At 40.9% G+C, this 20604-nt stretch overlaps 1 protein-coding gene across 5 annotated transcripts in view; it reads left to right on the forward strand.

The window, feature by feature from the left end:
* Window positions 1–20604, forward strand: part of LOC104021197 (melanopsin) — a 59668-nt gene that overhangs the window by 876 nt on the left and 38188 nt on the right. Inside the window, exons 2-5 of one of the 5 annotated variants that reach the window (XM_087737449.1) lie at window positions 11704–12469; window positions 12941–13114; window positions 14433–14576; window positions 14680–14830. The exons of 1 other annotated variant lie outside the window; for it this stretch is intronic. The gene's annotated coding sequence lies outside the window, so the exon portion shown is untranslated. Of the gene's footprint in view, window positions 1–3622; window positions 3740–11527; window positions 13115–14432; window positions 14577–14651; window positions 14831–20604 lie in introns of those variants that run through there. 3 more of the 5 variants (XM_087737450.1, XM_087737448.1, XM_087737451.1) reach the window with 3 other exon arrangements.

Consider the following 20604-nt stretch of genomic DNA (forward strand, 5'->3'; position numbering starts at 1 on the left):
TTGACCTTATTTCCTCACATTATCCGCCATCTAGAGGCTAATCAATAGGAATTATTTGCAGTTACTTGTAGCCCAATGAAAACAGCTACAGATGATGCAAAAATTGATGTTATATGTGCAAGAACGTAGCAGTAATAGAATAATTTTTTAGTGTTGCTGCTGCAGATTATGGTGTTAATGTTAGAGTTGTTTAGGCTGGAAGTGATCTCTTGAGGTCTTCTAGTCCAGACCCCCTGCTGAAGCAGGGGCAGCCAGAGCTGGTTCCTCAGGACCATGTCCAGTTAGGTCTGGGAAACTTGTTCCTATGTTTGACCACCTTCACAATAAAAAAGTGTATTCTTGTGTTCAGATGGAATTTCATGTGCTTTAACATATATTCATTGCCTCTTGTCCTGTCCATGGGCACTACTGAGCAGAGTCTGGCTTCCTTATCTTCACCCCCCTCCCCTCGGGTATTTATATACATTGATAAGATCCCTTGAGCCTTCTCTTCTTCAGGCTGAACAACCCCAGCTCTCTCAGCCTTTCCGTGTGTGAAAGACGCTCCAGTCCCTTAGTCATCTTTGTGGCCCTGGGCTGGGCTCACTCCAGTAAGTCCATACCTTTCTTCTGCTGGGGTGCCCAGAACTGTGACTGGAGCTGGTAAAGGTACATTCACCAGAAATGAGAACCTAAAACTTTTGTGGACTTGTGCTATCCTCTGGGAAAAGTTTTGCTACCTAAGTAAATTATGCAAATTTAGGACTTATTCCAGGAAGGTGTTGCACAATCTCAATTTCTGTAGCACTTGATGTGAGCTGTTAGCACTAAGCAAAAGACACTTGAACCCTACACAACAGAAATGTGAAAACAGTATCTGGCCTGTTCATGATTAAGTTAGACTTAAAGCCACTTATTCCTAAGTGGCATCCTTGCAGTGGTCAAATGGTGATGCTAGTTTTTAATAAACTGAGTAGAGAAGACAGACCATGGATGTCAAAACCACTGACGTTATGATCTATAGCTATTTTTCTCCTCTTCCCTATTGGGGCACAGTCCTGAAAGTCATCTCTTCTCTGAATTCAAAATTGGTGACTATCTTCCTAGTCACAGGATAGGAGGGTTATTTGGCAAGTCCTGAATCACTCTTTGATTCTGAAATAATGAAGGCGGAAGCCTGGAAGCAAAGTTTCCTGTTCTTATGGATGACATACATGAGGAAATGTAATTCTGAGTTTATGAGTACTGTATACAATCAACCTAACTTACGGAAGTTTATGAAAGTGCTGTTGTAAGTAGATTTGCCAGAAGAAATATTTTACCTAATTCTTAGAGATAGGTGTCTTCCAAGCAAAGAGAACAAAGACTGCTGAATAAGTAACCCAGCTGTATTAGACGTCTATGCCTCAGAGAAATTGGTATTTAAATAAAAACACCTCCTAGTAGCACATAGTTTAAATTAAAAAATTATTAAATCCCTCACCAAATCAATGGAAACTATCAGTAATTTGGTGAGGTCATGTGTTTACTTGTACTATGCACATCCTCACTCCAGAAGAGTAATAGTTTTCATTTTCCAGAAGCTAAGGACTTGTCAAATTGGCTTATCTAGTCTCGGGTGTTCACAGTGAGACTCGTTCCTTCAGACCCTTTTTTCCAATGCTTTCCAGTTGGCACTTACTACACTTGTAGACTGGAAGTTCTGCTGCCCTCCCACTCCGGGAGCCCATGGGGTAGGCAGGGCTCTACTCAACATGCCAAATATGTCAGGCCCCTTGGAGAGTCGTAGCAGAGGCTGTATGTGAGCTGGTAGAACGTGTCCTTTGAAGGCAGGTTCCCTAGCAGCAATCAAGTGTTGTAGTGTACTCATCCCATTCGCAGGGGTATATTTGCCACAAGACATGGTCTTCCTCATGTGACCTCCACTTATGCAGTTGCGGTTTACATTAGTTGGACAAATTTGATTAAGGCAATTTCTCAGCAGTTAAGCAATGCAGGTAAATGCAGCTGTTAGGGCTTTGTACTGTAGTACAGTACAGAGTAGTAGTGAAGAAGCTTCAAGAAATATAACGTTTGTGTAAGGATCACTTTCCAGGAATGGATAGAAATGAGACCCTGACCAGCAGACATGGACCTAGCGGGCAGGATGTGAAACACCGTGGACTTCAGCTGCCTCTGTGTAAAAGACAGAGGAACACCTAAAACATAAGATACTTTAAGCTGGTTTGAGATTAATATTTGGCCCTTGAATACTTGTGTTTTGGGTGAATATTACTTAGCTTATTGAAAGTCATCCAGTCACTTGTAATTCCAGTCACTCCCATGCATTGCCAGGAGGGTACTTGCCAAACTGAAGTCAGGTTTGTGGCGTTGATCATATTGACTGGCAGGAGATGTCCTGCTTGAGAAAGGCAGTGGACTGTCTTTGTGGGTGTCCCAGGGTGGTCAGACATGCCCTGTTACACACCCAGGGCTTTAGGACTCCGAAAAAGGGTATATGTTTTCACAGATAATTCAACCATCAAAAGCTGCCATGATATTGATTAAATGAAATAAAAATGTGTGAGGGCACCTAAATCAACTTCTAATTAATAGGGCAAAAAATTGTTCTATAGGCAGCAAGCTATTCAATATCTGCCTTTTGTAAGTCCTGGTGCACATCCTTTGAAAGAATTAGTGGTGGTCAGTGTCAAAAGGGGGATACTGTGCTGGGTGAAACTCAGCTCTGACTGTGACTTGTACAGTTTCAATATGAGTAAGGGATGGTTTCAGAAGAGCTGCAAGACAGCGTTATATAAATTATTGATACTGCAAAAGTAGGGCAGGGTTAAAGTAATGTCGTCGTGCTACTTCTAAAGAATATTTGTAAAACACAGAAGAAGAGAACACAACAGATTATCAACAAATAAACTTCAGGAATAGTGGATAAAACTGCACTGTATAATTTAAATCCAAGGTAAAAAATCAAATATTTGTTATAGGAGCACTTATTCAGGAAAGCTAAGGTGAAGTGCTCTTTGGAATATGTGCATGACAACTGGGAGAAAAGTTAAGACAAACACAGAAATACAGTTTTCTAGCCCACACCCATTGCAATCACTATCTGCAGTAGAAAAGATATATGCATATTTTTTGCAGCATTGAAGCTTAGCAAATTCTTTCTCTTATTGCTAATGTCAGAATCTTGTTTGTATGAAATGAATGTTTCTAGTTATATATTCATGGAAGTGCATCTTGAACTCAAATACGTCATGGCTAAGTGCTTTAGTGAGTCTAGATGTAAATGAAAAACTTGATAGAGTAAACCATAAATAACTTCCTTAAAAATAAATTTCATTTGGAAACTCATGCTTGAGTGAATGATCCTGTTTTCCATAAACATCCACTCAAATTTCCAAGTTGCTTGGAAAATGAAATAATTATTGCAAAGCAACAAAAAAGCCTCATTGTGGCTTAAATTTTCCATATGTCTAGCATGTTGTAATGTCTGTACTAATTAACTTGGAGTTCCATGCTTAGTTTCACTTTCTAAAATACCTCAGTGCACTGAAGATGTTTTGGCTCTCAGCTCTAAGGAGGTTGAGCTCTCCTGCAGGGAAGTGCGAGTGCACTGGCAAAAGAAGGTGACACTGAGGATGGATTTGTGAATGGCACTTCTCTCCTTGTCAAAGGCTGTGAAGCCCTGTGAAAGCAGGGCTTTTAGGCGTGCAGAAAATGCCCTCTGGCTGGTACAATTGATCACGCCACTTTGGATGACCAGGTGAACTTGTTCATGGCATTGGTTTATATGTGCTGCATCTTTTAAAAATAATGCTGTTTTCCGTGCATACTGTTTGGGGCTAGTACAAAATATCCTGACTGCCTGCTATTTTTTGAATATCAACACAATATGTTTTATAAATAATATATAAAATGACTAGGCAATGAAACAATTAATTGATTTTATAATGAAGCATGAAATCAAATAGACTTTGAGATAGAGTTGAGAGAAGCTGGTGTCTGATCTGATTAAGATCAATGTCATTTTCTGCTCGTTAGAGCCCAGGGGCTGCTGGTGAAGAGTCATTAGTCTTAGTTTAGCAGTCATAGAACAGTTTGACAAGTTTTACTTAGTGATATGCAAGTGACAGCTCAGTCTTAGGGGTCATCAGTGCAATAGTGACCTGGTTGTTTTGATGTGGCCAAGTTTATATCATGGGGAGAAAAATGGGACTGCAAAAAACTTCAGTGGGTGCTTTACCTTTTGATCACAGAATAACTTCTTTGCTGAGCTGGAATGGGGAATCCATCATGTCCTTATGGGTAAACATATGAGAGTACTGTCTAGAAACATTAGACATCAGTAGACTTCTGAATTTCTTTGGTTTTAAATCATTTCAATGCACAGCAGGTCCAAAGAAATTCAAGATGCCCAACTGCTTTTGCTCTGGGCTGTGGTTTTGTTTTGTTTTCATGGTGCTTTCCATGCAAATGGCAACCTGGGAAAGATGAGTTTGAGAAGGTAAGGCTTCTCTACCTGGGAGATGTTTGGCATCCACCTGGTGCCCCATGGACTTGTTTTGGCACAATCAGGATGTAGTTGAGAAATGTCTTTAAAAGATTTCTTGGATTTATAAAGCGATACACAGAAATCTCAGCTCCAGGAAGGTGCAGTTGTATCACTGAGTAGTAGCCTGGGTAAGGAAATCTTCTTTACCTTGAAGTATAAGTAGAAAGTGTTAATAGAAGAATTTCTAGGAGAGTAATAATTACACTCACCTGATGCATGCTACAGAAATCTTTCAAACTGAAAGGGACTATTATGAGAGCTAAGCAGGATTTGGAATTGCCCTGCACAAGAAAGTCTGGTATTTGCATGCAGAGCTTTGCTGGTATGAAATGCTCATGTTTCAAGGTTTTTTCCTGGGAATCAAAGTCCTTAAAAATCAGGAATTTACAAATGTAGACATATTTTCAATCTCAACAAGATATTCTAATACTTCAAAGTTCATAAATTGCACATGACTTGAATTACTGAAATCTCCCAAGGCACTTTGTAACTTCAGTACTTATCCAGATTTTCCCATTTTGGTGGGGTGGGCAAGGAGAAAAGTGTTCTTTTAAAAAAAAAATCTTGTATAGATACTCTTCCCTTACCAAAATAATTTTCCTGTGAATCACCTACTTTTGTGTGATTCCCACACATCAAGCAGTTCAGCTGGAGAGAAACTTGTAATATCACCCCTGGATGAGAACGGGAGTCAATATATATCTCCTCTGGGGCAAAAGGAGATGTAATTTCCTGTTTTATTAACTGCCAGAAAGTAAATCATGTCAGTCGGCTCAGCAAAATGAAATACACTAATTTCTGTATAAGCCAACCTGAAATGAAATACTGTCTTTTTTTTTTAATATTCTAGATTAATACAGAAAATTCCCTATAAAATCTGTGCTTCCCTCGAAAAAGTTAACTGAAAATGAATTTCTGTTTGAAATAACCCCAATAAAGAGCTCTGTGTTAGTTCTGTGTAATACATTGAGGATGTATTTAGTCCTCTGCTGAGTTCTTGTTTTTAGGAAAACTTTGAATATTGAGTAATATTAATACATCTCTGCAATATCACAGTGATTTTTTTTTTCATTGCATTAGTGACTGTCTAAGTTATAACTAAGAAGCAGCATTAAATGTTTCAACTTTTCATCCAGGGTAAGAAATGGAAAAACCAGCAACAGATCAAGTATAGAAAATGTCTGCGAACACGTTCTGGAAGACAGCTTAAAAGAGTTCTTAGGCAGGCGAGTCAAAGGGAAAAAGTGCTTATACAATCAAACATGGCTGCAAAAATTAATACATTTAAATAATTTCTAGCATGTTAATACATTTTTAGATGTGATAAACTTATAGTGATTCTATCCTTAATTTACCCACAGGCTTTTAAAGTTAGGCTGGATGGGATTTTGCCACTGATGGACAAGAACGTGCCATTAACCCTGGGATGTGAACTATTACAGCAGTCCATTTGCTAAGATAGGATATCTGTCATCTAGCTATGGTTTTTGAAGGGCAGACCATGTGGTGTGTAAAGGGTCGATTCTTTTGTGAAAAGTCCCTCCCAAATAGTAGCACTATTTTAACAGTGTAATGTGGCAGACACTTTACTATGGAAGAAGCGAGTGCTATCTCCGTAACTCATTGTCTCTTCACTTTTCACAGGTTAATAAAATTTCAACAGTTCTTTATAGCCAGGGGAAATCATCACAGATCCATTATATTTAGCTAAGTCATACCGCTCGGTATTCACATTTTGAGCTGTGGCTGAGTACAAAGCAGCAGGTCAATGTGATACCATTTTATGAATGTAATAACATTTTATGCTAGACCTTACAAACAGAACAGCACTAGCTTTGTTAACAGACTTTCCTTGTTCTTCATACTAAGCAAGAATCCTGAGGGTCTAGAGTTGTGCAAATCTGTTAGCTAATATATGCTAGCATGTTTTAAGAAATGTGGCTTTTACAACAGTAGTAATACTCTAAAGGTCTAACCAATTTTTTGCATAATTAAAATTAAAAGTATATATATGGATACTTTTTTGCTCTGAAGCAAAATTAATTTCATTCTTAAAAAGGTACAAGATAAATCTATGCAGTAAGCCCATAGTTGGAAGCTATTGGTCTCTTTTTGGGAATCCTTTGCTTTCTATAAAATGTGAAGGACACACACTAGCTAGCATGCTCGCATTCAGAAATTCTGCTTTTATATTTCTCTCCAAAATCTACCAAATAGCCTTTTCTCCAAACCAGTGACGGTTTAGCAGTGCCTTTTTTAACCTCTGTTAACCATGAAATTTGTTTGTCAGTATAAGCACCCGGAAAAAACATAGTTTTGGAAACTAAACCTAAACACCAGGCTAAGTTTGTTAGCTACCTACTTCTCATAGGTTGAAGCCAAAAGTTTTTTTGGAAGATATTTTTGTAGCAGCATTTGTCAAGCTAAAATTCTCAGTTTGCTGGCACCTGGTTGTTAAGTGTGCTGAGTTACCACTTTTAAACAAAAATACTTTATAATCTTTAAAGTAAATTTTATAAACCAAAAAACGGTTCTGTGTTTTCAGGGTTTTGACTGTCATACATCTTTTAATGAGCCAACTATTAAACCAGGGCTGTAATTTTTCTGTCACACAGGAAAAAAAAGATGCCTTCATCAACTCTTCTTTGACTTCAATTCTTGTTTTCAATTCTGCCTGTGATGCATTTTGCCTGCAGTCTTTTCATGAGATGTATGACATCACTAGGAAATACCATGTCCAGAAGCAATCATATGATATCAAGTCATGCTTACCTTTCCTTTTCAGATGTGACCACTTCAATTAGGTGGATGTAAAGCAGCTGAGGGATTGGATGAAAGAGTTAAGAAATCCTGTGGAGCAAGCAGGAGGCTCTCCAGGTGACACAAAGGCAGTGGTGATCAGGAGGCGGGGAAATGCTTATGCTGGGAAGGGACTGTAGAAATCTTTATATGTGCCAAATCTGTCAAGACTAATAACTAGTATTAGCAATAAGTTATGCGATTATTATCAGATCACAGTGAAACTGTGACAGCAAATCTAACAAGATGTTTATGTAGTTAATCCTTCGTTTGATGTATGGTTTATAAAGTGCTACGATGGTAATGAAAATGTCATGCCTTCAATGAGGCCACTTAAATGAAATAAAAACAAGTTGGTGCATGGGTAAAATTGAGGTTGTACAATTTTGCACAGTGACACACTATGCACTGTGCTATGTTCCTGTCAGACCAAAACGGGATCAGGGAGGTCTGAAGTGAGAGGCGCTGAAAAAACAAGAAGTGGGGAGAAGATACAGCCTCAGCTGCATCTCAGGCAATGCTGCCTGGAGGCAGATGGGGCAGAGGTGCCTGTTACACTGGAAAGTTGGCTCTGAAAGACAGTGCCTGGGAGGAAGATGGGTCTGGGGGCTGCTGTCTTGGCTCTGGGGGTGAATAAGGCCACAATTCAGCTTTGGTAGGCAAGACAAGACCGTGGAGATGGCATGCTGAGTCACTAGCCAGGTTTCCCAGGCCAAGATACACCTCGGAGAAATCCCTGGTCAAGCTAGAAGGACAGACCGAGGTTAGGTTTGTTCTAAGTGTTGTCATGTCTGTGTTTTTCTTTTCTAGCTTTGTTTCATGCTCGTAATCCAAAACTTAAACCTTGATTCTATTGAATAAACTTGGTGCTTTTAGTTTTATTTTTTTCTCCAACATTTAAAGTCAAGTCAGGTGACTCATGGAGTAGGCTTTCCCAGGCCCCAGGGCATGCGTTTCCCATACCACTTACCGGTAGGAAAGCTACTTTGGGGCTCACTGGTATTATTTACACATGGTGTGAAACAACTCCCAACAGGAGACCAGGCAGTCAGCTGCTAGAAGAAGTTTTACAGTTGTTGGGAGGCTGAAGCCCGCCTGGTCAAGGACCATTGGGAGCTCCTACGTCAGCTACTTGAGCAGCCCCTTCTGACCATGCTTAGCTAGTATGAAGAGCCTCCCCAAGCAGAGGGGAGGAACCGCAAGCTGCACCCAACAGCAGACAGTTGAAACAGGCTCTCAAGGGCCTGTATCACGTCCCTCCCCAAACAGGGACAACTGCAGCTGACCTAGTTATTGCAATCTACTATGTTATAATTAACTGAGCAGCTGCATCTATCCTTCTAGCCTCTTTTGGCTGCAAATTACCATGTGTGAATATGCATTAAAAAGGAGATCTGGATATGCAATGTACCAGGAGCAAAGACGTGAGCAGCTCGTGTTGCTCAGCCGAGTCAGGAACTCACGAGGCTGTGCTAATGCCAGCAGGTGCTAATGCTCCCTGTATCCTGAGAGGCATTCCCACGGCCAGATGGTCCTTCAGGATCAGTAGGTCATAGACATCCAGCTGCCTGCGCAAGAATACATTTCTTTACCATCCGATGTCACTGGGATCTAGAGAGCCTGGAATATTCTGGTCAAATCTCCATTTATCAGCTCTTGTTGTTGCTATTAAAACTCTCAAATCATTTTGGATGCAAACAATTTGGTTGCACCAAACTACATCCTCAGCTATCATCTTTGTGATCATTCTGTGGTATCTGGCCAAGGGAAAAACTGGATCTTACAAACATATATAGCAGTATTTCAAATCTCTGTCATTATCCACAGCTACAGAGGAGACAGAAAGCAGAGGTTTTTCTGTCATTCCCTTATAAGCCTTATGTAAATAAGACCCTTTTGGCAGATTCATGCCTGAGATGGCTGCTTCCTGAAGAGCAGCAATAAAAGACATACAAAGATGTTACATCCCATATTTGAATAGTCTTTGCCTATTTCTATGTTTGATCATATTCTCTCCTACCCCTTAGTTTCTTCTCCAATCTGCTGCTCATCTCTGTTTCTTTATCATAATCAGACAGAGGTTGCCTTGTGCTCTGCTTTTTTCCCTTACAGTTCCTTTGTGTAATGACTTTCACTTCTGTCTCCACCCTACTAGCCCAGCCAACTGGTAATTTATGTCCTCTTTTCATTTCTTCCTCTTCCTTTACCTACCTGGTAGCCTTTTTCTGGCTAGCTTTACAAAGGCTTAATCTGCTGGCCATTTCATCTGGTACTTCAGTTCCTTTGAGTTATCTTTTGTAGCCCTGATCCTAGAGCCATGACCCTCTTCTGAAGGATTCAGCTGTCTGTGTTCCAAGACTTTGCTGTTATACAGCACAGCTGCAAAACCTTGGCTCGGACTTCTGAGAAAATTGCTTCATTGTGAGAAAGTACAAAGATGAGAACTGTGGAAGATAAGAAAAGTAAAACTGCAGGCAGAGACAAGATTAGCAGCTCAGGGGTTCAAGAAAAAAAACAGTGATACGAAGGGGTATAAAACCAAAGGAGAAGATGGGGAGCTGGAAGGTGGTAGGTCAGTGATATCAAGGACCAGCCTGCCCAAGGTGTGATGGAGGCTGGCCCTTCCCCACCTACCTGGCAGATCTGGCACCAAAGGCTCAGCGGGCGTCTTACTGAGAGGGGAAAGCATATTAATCCTTATGCTAGTAGCTCCTCAGCCCTAGCTAGCTACTGAATGTGTTAGCTGTGCATGGGCTGCTCACTGAGTTTCTTTGTAAAAGTTGCCCAGAGAGGGACAGCTATACAACACGTGCAAGGTTTTTGTCTCTCCTAAAATCTGCACGGCAGTGCCATGAAGCATGAGCTGTAGCAAGATTTTTTTATGTTCTACAGCCAGTTTTTTGTAGCCTAATGTATTACTTTTCTTCTGCACTGCCAAGTCACCAAAACCCTTCTCTCTCAGGATGCTGGTTGTTACTGTGCGCTCTCTGTACAAAACCTGACCTGAGCAGATCTCACTGGTGATGGAATGAAGTAGCTTGCCAGTCACTGCATACAGATTTAGGGCAGCATGCTAGATATACCGAGGGACCCTGGGCTCTGTTGGCAGGCAGCACTGACATCTAACCCTAGTGTTGAAATAGCACTAGCACTATCTAACCCTAGTGTTGAAATTCAGAAGTCCTGAGCGAGTAATCACCTTTTTTGGTTCCTAGCACAGTGCATTACTCTGCAATAACTTCTAATTCCTTTTGGCAGTTAACTGTATTAGCCTCAATTGCCACTTTTGCAAGCATCTTAATATCTTCTCAGGGTCTGTTCCTTCCTGGAAAATTAGTTTCCTCCAAAATTGGTGGTAGGTTCTCATTTTCAGTTGGACTGTTAGCTACTGTAATGCCCAAAAGTCCCAGCAGGGGCTTGATGAGAACAGCTCTGTGCTCTGACAGGAGGAATAACAAAACTGAATTTGTATGAACAGGTTTTGCTGAAAAGCAGTTTAATATTTCCTCCAGTATCTCATACAAAATCCAAATTTGCCATCATTTGGCTTTACTAGATTGAGATGGATGGAGTGACATTTTAATTTAATTTTTATTTTGCTAATAACAAAAAAACCATGGCAAATCTTGCCAGTTGAGCACAGGATTTTTTCCCTCCTTGGCTTATGAAGCTACACCATTGCTGTGATGCTGCATGAGGTGTCTTCATCTGTTTCCTTGGCATTAGCTGTTGGTTCTGGCAGAGCTGCAACACTGAGCTAAATGGTGTAGTTGGACAAATACTACAACATTAAACATACCTGAGAGCTCACAAATATATGTTTTCTGTATGAGAGAATCTGCATTAAGCACTAGCTGCTTTGGTTCCTCTGAAGCAAATTTGGTTAATTCTTCTTGCATTCCAGTTACAAAAATGAATGGTTCCAGTCCGTCCTTGAATGATGGCAACACACTGTTTTGAGTGATAGAACAGGCAAGAGAGAATTCGATGATCTAGCTGAATCTTCTCCATCTCTGAATTTTCCGTTTCTCACTGTTCTACTCCTTTCTTTTCATCTGGAAGTTAATTTGTATAGAAGAAGAGTTGTTGCTAAAGTGTATAAACCTCAAAGGCATGTGCCTTGCTGCCAGAGCGTACCTCTGCTGAAGAAACATTTAATTCCTTTTCTTTGTATCATTTGGAAAAAGGATGGGGAAAATACTTGGGAGCATTGGGGAAAGCTTAAAAAGAATAAGAGAACTGAAAAATGTATTTAATGCTGTTTCCCCTGTTATCCTATGCAGCTATATTTCCTGAATTTAACTGTGGCAAAGCTTACTTTACAGTCTAACACTCCATTATGTTTCTGAAAGAGAAAAAAATGTTTTCTTCTCTAGGTCAGCCTTCTCCTGAGCTGAAGAGTCAGATGGAGAGTTCAACATTGCAGTTGGCAGAAGAAATGATCAGTAAAGGCACACTTCACTTCAGCAATGAGAATTGTTCACTACATTAGGAAATGTTCTTTTAATTGAAATGAATTTTTATCAAAGTGTGTATATGCACGCACACACATGCAGGCGCTCCCAGCAGTTTAGGGTGTATAATCTGACCTGTATAGCTCTAATCCAAAATTTTCTGTAACATTTATGCATAAAATGGTGGTTTTAAAAAGCCTACTCTATTTGAAAAGTTTAAAAGAAATATGAACCCTGTTTCAGATATACCTGAAATGGTCCTCAGAGTAACCCTATGTAATTCATTACATCTCCTGACAAAAATCTCCTTTTAGCCTGTTGTTTTAATATCTTATTCCATCTGCTTCTCTCTCTGCACTGCAGTTTTGAGCTTTGGGGAAGAGTATCTATCCTTGAAACCACCTAGAGCTGGTAACTGCTTTTACATTCTGACTATCCCTCATTCACTGTGTGTTTGGGACAAAAGTTTAACTCATTTCAAAGTTTTCTTGATAAATTATTTCTAGAGGAAGCAAAGCTTCGCCTCCTTCTTGGGCAACGTGTACCTTTATGTTTTCGTTTCCCTGAGAAATGCAGGAAAGAAGCTCTGGAAGTAGCTGTTCTTGCTTATGCTTGTTGCAAAGGGAAGGAGGACACCAGCTGGCCGCAGAAGCCCAGGCACTTGAGTCCTGTACCAGCTTCCTTCGTGGTATTCCTCAAGTCTTTTCATTTGTATGCCCTGCTCTTAGGAAAGAGGTTTTATCCTGAATGTTTGATTTTAGTGAAGTGCTGGATTTTCAGTAATACCTATTTTGCCAAAGAGTGTAAGTGCACCCTGATGACTTCTGTACCAGATGGGATAGGGATTACAGAAATTCATGCGGCATTAGACCAAGAAAGGCCCAGAAATGGGCTCAGTCCATGACAGAGAAGAGATTATAGACCAGAGATTGCATGCTGGAGGGAAGAACAGGGTTTTGAGTAGACCTTTCTTTTGTTTCTTTGGGGGGGGGAGGGGAAGGCACTGAATTTAGGTATTAACTCTATTTCTAAAGTGTTCCTCCCAAGTTGTGTTTCTTTTTTTCTGGAGCAGAATTGAATTTTGTGAAGATAAAAACCACAGAAGATCCTGCCTGAAAGAAAGATTAGATAATTTGAGTTTGTTTTTCTTTAATTTTAGCACCTGCATTTGAAAACCAGTCTCATGAAAACATATCTGATTGTCATTCAGAAGGTGTTACTGATGGCTTATTTTCAAAGCACAGATGAAATCCAAGTTTCTTCTCACTTCAGGATAAATGTATTATTATGCATCTAATTCAGTTACTGTACACTCTTGTTTCTATTTTCTGAGGTAAGTATCAACAGCAGGTTTTGTATTTGCCATTAAGTCTTGAAGATATTTAAGACAAGACTCTAAACTTTTTAAAGGAATTTGTAGATTAAATGCCATTTTATTCTGGGTCAGCCTTTGGTTTAGGGCAATTTTAAGTGAAGAACTATTCAGAACACAGGACTATTGGGCCTAAAATTACTGAAGAAATCGTTATGTATTGGTCTTTGCATCACAGTACATCTTGAGAACTTCTGAAATTTATCTCTGTGTCATACCCTTAATTTTAATGGGAGCTGTATTTTAGTGCCCGTAGTTTGAGAGTTGGCTGGTGGGAATAGATCACAGTGAAGGGACCTGCAAAGCTGGAACTGGTATCTGATCACTGAGGTGTTATCTGTCAGGGCAAAGCTCAAGAAGGTCACATCCAATGTGCTTCCAGCACCGTACTCTGCGAAATGCCATAGTTAGAACATGGCAGACCATTACCTGCGAGCATACTGCCTAGTACACACAGAACCAATGTCGCCATATCACCAGGGATGGTCAGAGCTGTGTTAGGTGCTGTGTTGGATCCCCTGGAGCTGATGCTTAACAGGGCAGAGCATTTTCTGTTAAGTGTTCAGGGCTGGGAGGTCACGGCGGTAGCATGGCTGTTGCCTAACACGTATTCCTTCTGGATTTTAACAGTTGCCCCCCTGGCTTTTCAAGGACGTGCTGGTCATAGTTACTTTACATCCAAATATATTCTTTCCTCCTTTAGCATATAGAAACTGAAGACCAATAAGGGCTTCTTTGTTTCTTCATGTCTTTCTTTAAAACAGTGTTTTAATTAGGGAGCCAATACCAAGTTTGGGGTTCTTTTTTTTTAACCTCATTATCAAGAGCCCTTGTAAGCATTGATAGGACTCTGATGCATTCAGCTTCCAGGATGAAATTCTCCAGGCTGGCTTTTTACACAAAAGGATTTTGTTTTAAGTGTTTAAAGTGTGAAAATGTTTCTTTTTATAGAAATAAGTCACCTTTAACCAGAAACTGAAAACTTCAGTATAGAAGATAACAGTGCAACAAAAAAATGTCTGTGTGGCTGTCACTGCTGTGACTTTGACAGCAAAAGTTGTGACTTTTCAAGTTTTTCCATAAGCTGTTGGACAAAACTTTGTGATTAGGTGGGGCCAGAGGAAACCTTATGAGTTAGTAAAAAATCAGAAGGTCTTTTCTGTGGAAAATTCTGGTATCATAAAATGTGTTTTTCAGCCAAAATGGGGGGCAAAAAAATATATTTTATTTTGTTTACTGAAATTTTATCAAACAACCAGAATTCAGGTTTGGTTTACAGAATTGATGGCACAGTGAAGATGTTGATCTGAGGACCCTGTTCAAGGACAGGTAATGTATTTCCACACCAGTTCAAACAGCCTCTCTAGAAGGTACATAACAGAGCCAGAAGCAGCAACTAGGAGTCAGGATTCGTGTCCCCCAGGTGAGTGTCTCCCCAGGGGACTATGAAGTTGAATTCCTCTTGCTCACCCTCTGGCTCTTTGACACGTGCATTTTTTTCCTCTGCCTTTGTCTGTCTCCAACAGAGATAACATCCCTTGGCTGTGGTTTAGTGCTGAAGCCCCTTTCCTGGGAGGCAGGAGTTTCAAAGGCCACCAAGACCATAAGATGTGGCCAAAGCTTCTCTGCCGTACCTGAGAAAATGAACGTCCTCACCTGAGGAACAAGAGATTGAGAGTGAGTCTTGGCCGGGTTGTTCTTTCCATAGAAAGGATCCTGGGAAAGAATGAAGCTTGGATGAAAAGTTGTGGCTGAGTCCTGGTAACCCATTCCTGCTGGTGGAATAAGGGGATAGGAGGGATATCAGGGTTAAGTGGAAGGAGGCTGGGAGAAGGGGATACGAATTATGCTGAAGCCTCTGTTGCAGCAGGGCCACCACCTTAGGTACCTCCAGCTTCTCCCTCTTAGAGTGGCAGCAAGCAAGGGTTTCTGTAGGCTTAGCATAAGCAAAATAGAAAGAAAAGATAACCACATAATTAGATTCCACCATTGGCATTAACATGTGGCCTCTGTTAGTGGGAGAGGAGAAGAAAAGAAGCCTGTACATCTTTACACTTTTGCTAATGAGATGACCTGTACATAAGATGTATCCTAGATAAGCAGTGCCATGTCTTCTTTGTCCCCCGTGAGCAAACTGTGAGACATGCATTCTAATCCTGTGATTGAGTCTAACCCTTACCTTGAAGTTAACTGACTTAATTTGTATCCTAAAGCTTAGATTATACTTTAGATGTTCAGCCATTGAGAAACGGTTGTTTTTCCATGATGACTAACCCTACCTGAGAAGCACTTGACTAGGCAATTTCTTGAGAGCTTTTCCCTTAAGTTTCTACAGTTCTTTCATTCACAAGGTAAGCTGGCCTTGCCCATGCTAAGTCTTCGTTTTCCTTTGCAGTTAAAATGTTCCAGCTGCCATGTGAAATATGTGAGACTTTTCAGAGTTGTCAGAAACTCAGTAGGATGACACTGAGTGTTTGTACTGCAGTTTATAACAATACTGAGATTAATTCCCAGATCAACCTTGTAGCTATTTTAAGCCAGTGGAAGATACAGACTGCTGAATTAATCTATTTTGCTCATTGGCATGTGATGCTGTTCCACTTTTTATTTCACTCTTCCTTATTCTACAGCTCAAAACATGCCTCTGCGTCATCTCAAAATGAATATGTGACTGTAGATTATCTATCAATCTCTGACAGCCTAGCCTTTCTTTTGGTCTGACAGCAAATCTGGAAAAGGCTTTGGTTGCTATTTCTTTTCCTTTTAAAGCTAGAAGATATCAGTTCAGTGGCTATGTATTTCTCTTTCATTACACTCTCTTCTTTCTGCCAGTTTTTTGTTGTTACTTTTTTTAATAATCTTACTCTGCTCGCCTTGTTTTGCACTCTTCAGTGATCATAGCATTGGTGGCCAGAAGTATGGCCATAATTCCTTAAAAGGACTGAGATGCCTGACATGACTGTGAGAGAGCAGAAGTGTGAAACTCACTCCCATCCCCCTGAATCTGTAGCTTTCCGTGCTACTCTGCTTCCTTTGCCATTCTAGATAATAGTCCTTAATGTATACTGAATTTAGCCTGGTTTGCTACTCTGTGTTGCTAGTGTTCACAGATTTCCAAAGAGCTGGTCAGGCAGGCTGTTGTCAGACCCATATGCCCTAGGAAGCAGCACTCGTGAATCATCTGTTGGATGTGAAACACCTTTGAACCTCACTGTTTTGCCAGAAGTAATGTTTTTTTCTGGAGAGCCTATGATGTTCAGGCTGCAATGAAAGAAAGATGACGTTGGTGAAGGCTTGGATCAAAGCTGACTGTTGAAGTGTACAGCGCCTCTTGATTGACCCACTGGGTCTGGCTTTGTGCCTGGATGTTTCCAGTCAATCTCTGCTCTCTCCCTGTCCGGTGAATATAGCACTCAAGCATTGCAAGGAGGGGGGCTATGGGTTGTGAAGGAACCTCGTGCTGAGGCGGGTGCCCCAAGGAGCTGGCTCATCAGAATGCCTGCCCTGGGCATGGCAGGTCTGCAAGATCTGTGATAAAGTCTTCATAACCAGTGGTAACTGGAGAAATACTAGCACACTTTTCCCAATAAATGCTCGATCCAGGATTCAGCACCAGTTCCAGCTCTTGACAATTATACTCTCCCTGTAGCTGTGCTTAGACACTGTGTTTGTCACAACAAATCTAACCTGTTAAACAGATACTGCTTTTTGCTCCAGCGGGGATGCCTTTAGTGACAGATAAAATTATTTCAGTGTATGGTAGATAATGTCCTTCAATTTGTTGAATTTGCCAGCTGCTTTGGGAGCCTGTGGGATGAAAGGTGTCACAAAAATGTAAAGTGCTATTATTCATCATAAACGACTCTGTTCCATTTTCTAAAAAAAAAAAAAGTGTATACTTACTTCCTGCATTTTGTACAATGTTTGGTTCGTTCCTTTAAATTCTCACATGGAACTACGATCATTAGTCCCTTAGCCTAGGTTCTCGACTACCCTCAGAAAGGACATTTTTATGACCTTCGTTAGGCAGTTATTTACCTTACCTACTTTTTTAGTTCCTTGAGCAATCTGTTTTCTGTGACTAATTTTAAGGCACTGATTTTCAGTGCTTTTTGCTTAAACACATCATGAGTTTAAGTACGCAAATGCAGTTCATAACACTCAGTGAGTCCAAATACTTTGTCTGGTTGTACTCACTTGATTGATTTACCATATTTTACCATGTCCCAGGATTAATTGCAAACAGCTGAAATAGAAAGGCTTGATGAAGAACTAATCCTGGTGTGAGTGCGGGGAAGAGAGATGTGTGAGACAGCAGTCCAGTAGACCTCTAGCTGGAGGCTTAGTTGCACCTAAACGCTGTCATTCATGGAGCCAACTCAAACCATCAATCAAAACCCTGTCAGTCTAAACAAGTCTGAAGCTTGAAAAAGTTTGCTTTAGTTGGCATTAATTTTCCCTTGGCATCTAATTCTTAGCTTTAATTAGAATGTCTCACACAAAATAGGGTTCATTTTGAGTCCAGCTTCGTGAGGTATGGTGTGTAGTGGCTTGACCTCAAGGAAGTTTCAGCTCCAACTTGCAGATGTAGGAATGAACAACAACATGAGCAAAGTAAGCCGTTCCTCAGAAAGGACATCTGAACAGTTTGTAGGGTCTCTCATTGTTTTGCAGAGCAACATTTCCACATTCCTATAAGTAAGGAAAAAAAGGAAACCCACCTGTGGATGTTAGAGGGCTGATCAGTTCTCATGCAGCCTCTCTTGCTTTAAAAAATATTTAAAACACATTAGTGATAAAATATGCTATCAGCCAACAAATTATGAATTTACATGTTCTGAAACAGCAAAGACAATATATAGTACTTCTGAAATTGTGTATAAATTTTCCTCTGACAGCCAATGTTTATGGAAAAAGTTGTAAGGTAAGCAAAAACTTTATACCTCATGATAAGTCTAGAATATTGACATAATATTTTTAAGGGTAACAAAGGTAATCTAATGGATCACATCATTTAGGTACTAGAGACATGCAGTGAACAAAGAAAAAAATAACTATGTAACTGTTACGATGTCTAAAGTATGCGTCATTTGCTGAATTTGCGCTTGGAGCATATAAAGCAATGGAAAGATTGTAGTTTGCTTCCAAACCTATCTGCAACCAGCAGATCACAGAGATCAAGTCAACAGGTGGACCTGAAAAATAAAGCATCAAGATGCCAAAGTACAACTGACTGTAAGAGAGAGCAGCTAACACTCATCTTTTGCTTTAATGGGCATCTTCAGAAGAGGGAAGTAGAACCTAGCAAGTCAAATAACTGAATGGAAATAAGGTGGTTCAATAAGGAATGAAAACCAAGGATGAAGTAATAATGATCAACATACAATACCAATGTCTAAACATTTATGTATGACAGTGATACCATATTTCTGGCTTTTATAATACAATGCATAACAGCATATTGTGTTTTCACTGAAGCACATATTATTTTTTTTCTCTTCTGATACATTATTCATTTTACGGTAACATATCCATCATGTCTTTGGGATATTAAATACCAAAGCAAACTTTGTTTTGAAATCTAGGCCTCCAATTTAGGAAGTTCTGCTGTATTCTCCAGCATTTACAGATTATCTATATGGTATATGTTCACCATACTTGTAAGTTTTATGTCTGTGGTTGAATTTCTATCATCTTTAAAATCATCAGTTAAAAGAGCTAATCTGTGGGCAAAAATAGTTTTAAGGTTCTCCTGCAAAACTATGACTGCTATTATGCCCCAGATGGAGGGGGCATGTAAGTCCCTTGAATAACATGTTTAAATTCTTCTTTCTGCTCCTCTCTTTACTACTTAGAGCCTTTTTTCCTCCAGATAAAGCTGTCTCACAAATCCTCTCCGTTCATGTCTTTTAAAAGGGGAATGCTGAAACCAATTATGTTGAAAATACTGTTAATGCATTGAAGAGAACAACATAGGGATAAAAATGGAGCTATTTTTGTGATGTCTTTCTGGCCAGAGTGCAAGAGAAAGAGGCTCTCAAAGAGCATGCCTGCCATCAGATCCCTGCTCTTTTCATCATGTTTCAGCACCTCTGAAGAGCTCATCTTTACAAATGTGACACCAACACGATGCTGTGAGATAAGAAATTCCTGTGCCCCATTTGTTGCCGTTCACTTTATTTTCTGTGGTTATTCAAGCATCTCTGGGACAGGCAATGCTTGAATGTTGAGGCATATGCTGCAGATGAAATTTCGGTAACTCCAGGGTGAGTTGTGGGGAAGTGGCTATGTTTGATACCCAATCCCTGTTCCTTAACAGCCCTGCAAGAAACCCAGCTGTGGGTTTAGGCGTGTGGCTGCTCATATGTGCAGCAGGGCAGAGCCACCCTAACCTAGCCGTGAAGGTTCGTGGGCCGTGGGGATGGAGCACAGGGCATCCACGGAGAAAGCCAGAGCCGGGTTTGACCAGCCTGGAGAGGCAGAGGGGCAGCGAGGGGGGGGCCCCGGCTGCTGTTTTCAGCCACCTAAAGGGGGTTACAGGGAAGGCAGAGCCAGGCTCCTTGCAGCAAAAGCATAAGAGGCCACAGGCACGAGTCGCTGCGAGGGAAATCCCAGACACCGGCCTCTGTCCCTGGCTGCCCACGCTGCCTGCCCAGGACTGTGGGGAGCAGGTACGCGGCAGGCAGGACCCCGGGCACCGAGCACCCGAGGATGCGCAGCCTCGGGGGTGGTACCCTCGGGGGCTCAGGATGCTCCCAGGCTGGGCTGGGCAGGGCAGACGTAGCCGGCTGGGATGCCCTGGAAACGAGCTCCTCCCGGCATCCATCCTTTAAAAAAAAAAAAAAGAAAAAGACTTTTTTTTTTTTTAAATTGTGGGGTATTCGTTTTTGGGTTTTTTAAGTCATCTTTTTGCACTTGAAAGAGTCATGGTGGGGCCAGTCAGGATGAATAACGGGATCGGCGGCTAGCGCTGCAGTTCAATATGCTCCCGGAGCTGTCAGGCTGGGAGCGGAGGAGGGCTTGCTTGCGAGTGGCTTTTTAAACCCTGGGATTTCAAATGCTCCTCGGGATGAGTTGCAGCTCGGCAGTCCTGCAGAGAGCACATGTGAGGAGGGAAAGGAGATGCTTTCGGCCGAACCCAAAAAGTATGTGCCTGGAGGAAGGCTTCGGAAAGTGGGAGCTGGGCAGGGAGAAGGGAAGGGAGCATTTCTCTTCTGCTTTGTTTTTTAAGGAATGGTTTAAATGAATTGCTTCTCCTTTAGAAGGAAAAAAAAAATCTCATTGAAGTTGTTGATGTAATGAATTTTGATTTTTTTTTTTTTTTTTTTGTGCAGCTGACCCAGCTCTCCCCAAAGGGAAATGTATTTTCTTTGTGATGTTTTGTTTAGATTTTTAGGATGGATTTGGAGTTTTGGCTGATGGGAAAACCCTGGCTATGCAGGGGAGGATGT

Source organism: Nipponia nippon, unplaced genomic scaffold (genome assembly GCF_047370975.1).
Source record: "Nipponia nippon isolate SJK-2023a ecotype South Korea unplaced genomic scaffold, ASM4737097v1 scaffold_6, whole genome shotgun sequence".
Lineage (NCBI taxonomy): Eukaryota > Metazoa > Chordata > Aves > Pelecaniformes > Threskiornithidae > Nipponia > Nipponia nippon.